An 8,655-nucleotide genomic window follows, 5' to 3' on the forward strand; every position below is an offset into this window, starting at 1 on the left:
TGGAACTAGATGGTTTTTAAGGTCCCTTCCAACCCAAACCATTCCATGGCTCTGTGATTCCATCCCAGGCTCAGGGTGACGCAGACAGTAGCATGGTGGACACCACCTCCAGCTCACATTTGGTCACTTCTCACTGCACACAGCCCAGGGTCAGAGGAGCCATTGGCATCCAGCAGAGCCCACACAGACATTCCCAGAGTGTTTTCCTATGAGCCACTGCTGGATGTTTCTCTGCCAGTCCTAGTACTCATGAGCCAAACCTTGAGCTTCACCCTCAGCCGCAGTCCTGCTTGATCCCACTTTCCCAGCAGCTGCAGGGTTGCTCTTCCCCTTCCCTGTCCTCCCTACCAGCCAGCCAGGATCAGCTCCCAGTTGCCAGCAGTTTCCCAGTATTGAGGGGGCACTGGGGAGTTGTTTCCACCAGTTCCAGCTGCTGTTGAACAGCAGTGACAACAACAAGTCGAGGGCTGCCCAGGAGCTGGCAGCTCCGCCGCAGGCTGCGTGCACAGCAGCCACTCATCCTTTGGAGCCACAGCCACGCTGCAGCCATAACAATCCTGCTCTTGTCTCCTCCATCTGAAGGGCTTTATCCCCACGGGCAGGCCAGAGATGGTCTCCTAGGCCACGGACACACGTTTGTTTTGCAAACAGCTGCTGCAGCTGAGGAGCAAACCCTGCTCCTGCTGCCACTTCCCAAGCTCTGCTTGCACTCCTCAATACCTGGAGATGCTGCTGGAGCTGAAGCTGAGAGTGAGTCCTTCTCTGCTTCCAACCCCATGCTGGGGCTCCTTGACGCAGCACAAAAGGTGAGCTGAACGTCCCCCTGGAGGTGTTAAGGCCAGGTTGGATGAGGCCTTGAGCAACCTAGTGGTCTAGTGGGAGGTGTCCCTGCCCATGGTGGAGGCATTGGAACTAGATGAACTTCAAGGTCCCTTCCAGCCCAAACCATTCCATGAATCTATGAAATGACCAAGCTGGACTTGGCTAATGTGAGTTTTGGGAATCTCCTGGGAAGAGGACTCAGAAAGAGGTTTGAGCAGGGGGTTGGTGAGTGGAGGGAGTCTCAGCCCCCCCTCTTGCTGCCCCAAGGACCCCAGAGCCTCTGATGCACAGATTTGCTGTTGCAGATCCACAGAGTCATGTAGGGTGGAGAAGACCTTTCTCAGCAGTGCCCAGTGACAGGGCAAGGGGCACAAACTGGAACCCAGGAGGTTTCATCTGACCAGGAGGAGAAACTTGTTTGGTGTGAGGGTGCTGGATCCCTGGAACAGGCTGCCCAGAGAGGCTGTGGAGTCTCCTTCTCTGAAGAGCTTTCAAGCCCACCTGGCCACTGTGACCCTGGGCAAGCTGCTGTGGGTGCTTCTGTTTTAGCAGGGGCGTTGGACTGGATGATCTCCAGAGGTCACTTCCTACCTCACCAGGCTGGGATTCAGGGATTCTGTATCAACTCCAGGACATAAGGAACAATTTCTTCACTCCTGCTGACCCAAGTCAGAATGCTGGTGGCCTTGGCCACCTGGGCACACACTGTCTCCTCTCCAGCCATTATCACCAACCCCCTTCCCCTGCACCAGTCCTTTTCCAGTTTCCAGTCACTCTGCCCCCAGCCTAGAGTGTTCATGGGGCTGGTATGACCTGCTTGTGCCCAGCTTGGGCCCCTGTGCTGTGCTGCTGGGACTGGCCCTGCCCTGGGGAGGAGGGTGGCAGGAGGTGGCAGGAAGAGGCAGAGGAGGAAGCAGAGGTGAAGCAGGGCTGAGCCAGGGCTGACCTGCAGCAGGGCTGGCACCTGCTAATTGCAGCCTGGCTGGGTGTCAGGCAGGGCCAGGATCAGCCCTCATTAGTGCTCAGTCCCAGGGCTGTTCCCAGGGCACACCCATGAACCCCACACTCCCACTCTGTCCCTGCCCCCTCCTAGGGCACCAGACCCTGAAGAGAGGTCACAGCATGGTCACAGAATCACAGAATCATGGAAGGGTTTGGGTGGGAAGGGACCTTTAAAGGTGATCCAGTCCTGCAGGAACATCTGCAACTAGAGCAGCTTGCTCAGAGCTTCAAACAGTCTGACCTGGAATGGTTCCAGGGATGGGCATCTCCCACTTCTCTAGACAACCTGGGCCAGGCTCTCACCATCGTGTCCCATCTCCTGCCTCACAGAGCCTGTGCTCAGAGAGGGGTTGTAGCACCTTGGGGAGCCTTCCTGAAGCATCAAAGCCCCTGCAGCTGAGCTGTGCTGGGTGGCACAGAGGCCTGATGCTACCTGGGTCACCACACAGGTCACCCTGTGGGGCAACTGTCAGCACCCCCCAGGTGCCAGCAGCACTTCCTGACCCAGCACTGGGGTTTGCTGGTGTGGGGTTTGCTGAGCTGTGGGGAAGCTGGTGCCCAGTGCAGGAGCCCTGGTGAGGTGGTAGCATAGATGAGCACTGCACAGCTGTGGTTGCACCTTCACGTGGCACCTGGCAGAGGTTTGAGGAGGTTTGTGCAACCACCACAGGGTTGTTGGCAGGAGCTAATCTCCTCACCACAAATTAGCCACAGTCTTTTACCCCACCCTGCTCAGTTCCTTCACTGAAGACACTCAGGATCTGGCCACAGGGCTCCTGTACCACCATGCATGTCCCAGTGGGAACCCTCCTGTCCCACCAACCACAATGGCAGAAGTCATCCCACCTGCTTGGCCACCCAAGGGAAGTGAAAGCTGCTGGTCCACCCAGCTCCAGCCAGGAGCTCCTTCCCCAGGTGCTTCTCCTCCAGCCTAAGCTTCCTCCCAGTTCCCTGCCCTCTCAAGGTGCCTGAGCCACTGCTGGAGACTCTTGCTGTTGTGTGGCCCCATGGTGGCAGAGCCATGCTGGGACAGGCAACATCCCTCCTGGCACAGGGAGGTGACGGAGCTGTGCTGGGTCAGGCCATGTCCCTTCTGGCACAGGGATGGGACATGGCTGTGCTGGGTCAGGCCATATCCCTCCTGGCACAGGGAGGTGACAGAACTGTGCTGGGTCAGGCCATGTCCCTCCTGGCACAGGGAGGTGCCACAGCCCCCAGCCTTGGGGATTTCCCACACGAAGTGAAAGAGAAAGAAAGAAAAAGAGCTCTTGGCCTCCTTCCACTTGCCTCTTTTGATGTTGTTCTTTTGAAGGCTACTTGCTTGAGCCTTAATTCCAACAAGCATCACTGGAGAGGTCACCTAACAGAGCCCAGGAGGGTGGGAAGCATCCAGCCTGCTCTGAAACGCTTCCAGGAAAGAGCCATCCACAACTTCTCTGGACACCTTCAAAGTAAAGAACTTCTTCCAAATCTAAGCCTATACTGCTCTAGTCTGGTGGGGGTTGGAAGGGACCTCTGGAGATCATCTAGTTCAAGCCCCCTGCCAAGGCAGGGTCACCTAGAGAAGGTCACACAGGAACAAGTCCTGGTAGCTTTAGAATCTCTCCAGAGATGGAGACTGCACCACCTTTCTGGGCAGCCTGCTCCAGTGCTCTACCCCCCTCAAAGCAAAGAAGTTCCCCCTCATGCTTAGACGGAACATCTAACGCCCAAGTTTGTGCTCACAGTGTTCAGAGCAGGTAAGCTCCCAGTGCCAGTGCTGAAGCTCAAAAGCCTTCTGCCTCTGAGGCAGCACTGCAGGGATGTCCACCACCTGCTCCCGAGTGCCCTGGTGAAGGAGCTGCTGGTCCAGCCCTTTGCAACTGGCCTTTCCATGAGCCCAGATGTCCTTTTAGGCCAGGAAGGAAAACGGTGAAGGAGAACCCTAAGCTGTGCAGCATGCAGGAGCTGCTGGGGGGAGCTGCTGAAGCCATAAGCTGCTTTCAGCAGCAGTTTTAAGGATGACAGATGGAGGCAAGGGGAAAACCCAACCCTCCCTCCCAGGCCTCCTCTTTAGCCTCCACTGGATTTGAAGTCACATTGCTGGGCTTCCAGTGAAGCTTTTAATGCTGACCCCATTGTTGGCCACCTGCTCTTCAGCCTCCTGCTTTCTCTCCTCTCAGGTGATCCACTGGGAAAGTGTCCAGCACCAAGAAGGATCCACTTCCAAAAGTGAGCTGCAGCTCAGCACAGTGCAGACATTCTGATGGAAATGGACCTCCTGGAGATGCAGATGGCAGCGGCACAGTGACTCCCAGGACATGGTGTGCTAAATCATGGAATGGTTTAGGTTGAAAGAGACCTTTCAGATCAAGTCTAACCATGAACCCAGCACTGCAAGGTCACTATCAAACCATGTCCCTCAGCACCACATCTCCATGGCTTAGAAATCCTCCAGGGATGGGGACTCCACCACTGCCCTGGGCAGCCTTGACCAGGCCTGGACAACCCTCAAGGGCAAGAAATTGTTTCTCATGTCCAACCTAAACCTCCATTGGAGCAACTTGAGGCCATTTCCTCTTGTCCTGTCACTTTTTCCTTGGGAGAAAAGACCAACACCCAGATGGCTCCAACCTCCTTTCAGGGAGCTGTAGAGGTCCAGAAGGTCTCCCCTCAGTCTCCTTTTCTCCAGTCTCAACAACCCCAGCTCCCTCAGCTGCTCCTCACCAGACCTGCTCTCCAGACCACTCTCCAGCATTGTTGCCCCACTCTAGGCATGCTCCAGCAACTCAGTGTCTGCTGCTTTCAGAATGTCACAGGAGCCATTAGCTCGTTGAGGCTCAGCCAACAGAGCCTGGTAGTAACCACTCAACTCGTAGTAACCACTCAACTCATAAAATGCATCAGATCAGAAAGGACTCTCAAAGCTCATCTTGTCCAACTCCTCTGCAGTCTGCAGAGATCTGCAACTAGAGCAAGTTGCTCAGGGCCACATCAAGTTAGACCTTGAATGTCTCCAGGGATAGGGCCTCAATCACATCCCTGGGCAACCTATTCCAGTGTTTCACCACTCTCATAGTACAGAGCTTCCTTTTGATGTGCAACCTACATCTCCCCTGCTACAGTTTCCAACCATTGCCCCTTGACCTGTCACCACAGGCCCTTCTAAACAATCCTCCCCCAGACTATCTGTAGGTCCTCCTTGAGCCTTCTCTTCTGTAGGCTGAACAACCCCAACTCCAGCTTGTCCTTGTAAGAGAAGTGCTACAACTCTGACCATTAGGTGGCCTTCTCTGCACCCCCTAGAACAAACAGAAGCAGATTCCCCTAGCCTGTGCAGGAGCTTTATACTAAAGCCAAGTGCTGCTCAGCTTGCAGCCACTGCAGAAGCAAACTCTAACGACATGAAGGACTCTCAGCCCTGTGTACTCAGCTCTCACCTCAGATCTCCTGGCAGACATCAAGACACTACCCAAGTCTGTCAGCATTCACCTTAAGATAGCACAGATTGGAGGAATGTTTGTGGCTGGGGCCTGGCCAGCTCCTGGCCCTCTCGGCAGAGCATCAAAGGCTGCTTTTGGCTGTTCCATGCTGCCATCTTGAGGCCCTTGGACCTCCCACTTCGGGATACAGTCCCGAATCAAACTTCAGGCACCCATTGCTGTCAGGTCCTGGGGAGAGCCAAACCCACAGGGTAGCAGCCACTACCAGGAACCCCAGCACCCCAAGTGCTGGAGATCCAGTATCCCACCAGGAAATCACACCCATATGCAACCCAGCCAGCCCCAGAGAGGCCCAAACATATCACATCCCTCTAGAAACATGCACCAAGTGACAGAATCCCAGAGACACTCCAAAGTGGAGGGAGGTGAAAGGGACTAAAGTGCCAGTGAGGCCACTGTTGGTGTCAGAGCAGCAGGCAGAAGCAGCTGTTGTGAGGAAAGTTTAGCCACTGAAGTGCTGAAGCAGCAGGAGCCCAATGAAGCACCAATCTCAGAGCACCAGAAGAGCTGCTGGACATAATTTTTTCCCTTTGTTTCCTTTTTGAAACTATAGACTGAAACCTCAAAGCTGCAGCTTTTCAGTTTTGCTGGTTTAGTGTAAATGTGAGACTTGAGGTTTCTGTTTGCCAGGCAGCAACCTGAGCCTAGCTGCACTTCTCTGTCAGCCCCCTTTAATTCCTTCTCCAAACAACACCAGGAGCTCCAGCTTGTTAGACAAGGGCAGAATTGCCTTTGACTCTTGAGACAAGTGGGGAAACCTCTCAATTCTGAGGTATGGAACTAGCCCTGGGAGCCTCACTCACCACCAAGTGTTAAGGCATTGGAACAGGCTGCCAGGGAAGTAGTGAATTTACCATCCCTGGAAGGGTTCAAAAAAAGAGCAGATGAGGCACCTCAGTGGTCATGGAGCTTCTGGTTAGAAGGTTGGACTTGATGACTTTAGATACCTTTTCCAATCTTAATGATTGGTAGGTTTAGATTGGATATTAGGAAGAAGTTCTTTCCAGTGAGGGTGGTGACACACTGGCACAGGTTGCCCAGGGAGGTTGTGGATGCCCCCTCCCTAGAGGTGTTAAAGGCCAGGCAGGATGAGGCCTTGAGCATCTTGGTCTAGTGAGAGGTGTCCCTGCCCATGGCAGGGTTTGGAATGACCTCATTGGAACTAGATGATCTTTGAGGTCCTTTCCAATCTAAACCATTCTATGAACTGCTAACAGTACAGAAGAGGACAATAAAACAGAGCTGGGAAAGTCACCCCAGGAGAACAACCCAAACTCCAAAGAGGAGGAGTAGGAATGCAGCAGTGTTTACCTCTGTTTAATGTTTAGCTGAGCGGGGCACTGAGGCACCTTGGCTCTAACACATCCACACTGTCTCAGATCCTGGTAAGTCAAGAGCAGCCCCAGTGACCTCTTTGCATCTTCAGACATCTTCACATTGCTCCTATGTGGTCAACATACCTTGATGTGTCCTCCTTGGTACTCCTAGGGGTATCTACAGTCAGTGGTCAGGCACTTCCAGATGAAGCCATCAAACCTCCCAGGTAGCACAGACACAATCTTGAAACAAACTCCCAGAGCTCAGTCAGTTTGAAATGGTTTTGGGTCATTGCCTTGCCCAGCAGAGAATGTTCGTTGCTCCTTGTTCCCTGAAGGACACACCACTTCTGAGTCGATGTACTTGAGATCTTGATGTTTCCCACTGACAGTGTGGAATAAATAACCCTGCAAGAGAGAGAGCAATGGACTGAGGAAACACCGAGGGTGAGCCATGGAGAAGATAGCCCAGTGCTCATTCTGGAACATGCTTTGTGAACAAGAATCTCTTCAGCAAACCTCAAGAGTTCAAACTAGGTTCTAATAGCTCAGGGACAGAACTTTATTTTTGGCTTCTGGCCTCCCCCAGTGAGGCCTTCAATGTGTGACCCCAGTGGGGCCTTAGATGGCTAACCCCAGTGGGGCCTTTGATGGCTAACCCCAGTGGGGCCTTAGATGGCTAACCTCAGTGAGGCCTTCAATGTGTAACCCCAGTGGGGCCTTCAATAGCTAACCTCAGTGAGGCCTTCAATGTGTAACCCCAGTGAGGCCTTCAATAGCTAACCTCAGTGAGGCCTTCAATGTGTAACCCCAGTGGGGCCTTCAATAGCTAACCTCAGTGAGGCCTTCAGTGTGTGACCCCAGTGGGGCCTTCAATGTGTAACCCCAGTGGGGCCTTAGATGGCTAACCTCAGTGAGGCCTTCAGTGTGTAACCCCAGTGGGGCCTTCAATGTGTAACCCCAGTGGGGCCTTCAATAGCTAACCTCAGTGAGGCCTTAGATGGCTAACCTCAGTGAGGCCTTCAATGTGTAACCCCAGTGGGGCCTTCAATAGCTAACCTCAGTGAGGCCTTAGATGGCTAACCTCAGTGAGGCCTTCAATGTGTGACCCCAGTGGGGCCTTAGATGGCTAACCCCAGTGGGGCCTTCAGTGGTCATTTCAACCCCTGAGGATGCCTCCACCCCCCCAAAATGGAAGGACAGAAATAGGAAAAAACCTCTAAGACAAAAGCCTGACCCCTGGGGGGTGACTCTCCAGTGAATGGATTCACCTTAAGAGATGCTACAGCCCATGAGGGGATCTACTTCGATCGAGAGCAGCTGCAGCCAACAGGGGTGGATCCAGCTCCACCGAGCCTCACGGGGCACTGCTCTGCCGTGGGCCACCTGCCTCCAGCACGGCGGGTTCAGAGTGCCTGAGGACCACCGGGGGCTCCCAGGGACCCTCCACTCCCCTGCTCCAAACAAGCAGCACCGGACCCACCTCTGGCACCGGCTGTTAGCGAGGCCGGGCACAGCGGCGCTCGGTGGCTCTTCAGAACTCCCCGCCCGCAGCCGAGCCCTGCTGCGCCACCGCCAGCCCGCTCCTCACGAGGGGCACCGGGCACCTGCCCTGCTCTGAGCCCCGGGGAAGCGGCGAGGAGAGCGGCTGCAGCGGCTGCCAGCTGCGCCGGCGGAAGGCCTTGGCGAGGGCCGACGAGCACCGGGCACCGCCGAGGCGCCCAAGCGCACACCCGTTACCGCCGGATCACATCGCAGGGGTCGGACAGCACCGGACAGTTTCGGACAAGGTCGGACACCGCCTGGGGCGTCGGAGGGCGTCGTGAACCATCGGAGAGCTTCGGAGAACATCGGCTACCGCCGGGAACCATCGGAGGGCGTCGGAGACCATCGGAAAGCTTCGGAGAACATCGAACATCGCCGGTAACGATCGGAGAGAGTCGGAGACCACCGAATACCGCCGGAAACCATCGGGGGGCGTCGGAGCCCGCCAAAGCCGCTTGGACTGCGCTGTAGCTGCACCCAGGCCACCG

The 8,655-nt window shown here is 55.1% G+C and overlaps 1 long non-coding RNA gene across 1 annotated transcript; it reads right to left on the reverse strand.

Moving 5' to 3' along the window:
• Positions 1-6,602: 6,602 nt before the first annotated feature.
• LOC135185829 (uncharacterized) lies at positions 6,603-8,398 on the reverse strand. Its single transcript, XR_010306645.1, has 2 exons — positions 8,106-8,398; positions 6,603-7,030 (listed from the first exon to the last, which is right to left on the reverse strand). It is a non-coding gene; the product is annotated as an uncharacterized LOC135185829 (long non-coding RNA).
• Positions 8,399-8,655: the final 257 nt, after the last annotated feature.

The sequence above is a fragment of the Pogoniulus pusillus genome, chromosome 23 (assembly GCF_015220805.1).
Source record: "Pogoniulus pusillus isolate bPogPus1 chromosome 23, bPogPus1.pri, whole genome shotgun sequence".
NCBI lineage: Eukaryota > Metazoa > Chordata > Aves > Piciformes > Lybiidae > Pogoniulus > Pogoniulus pusillus.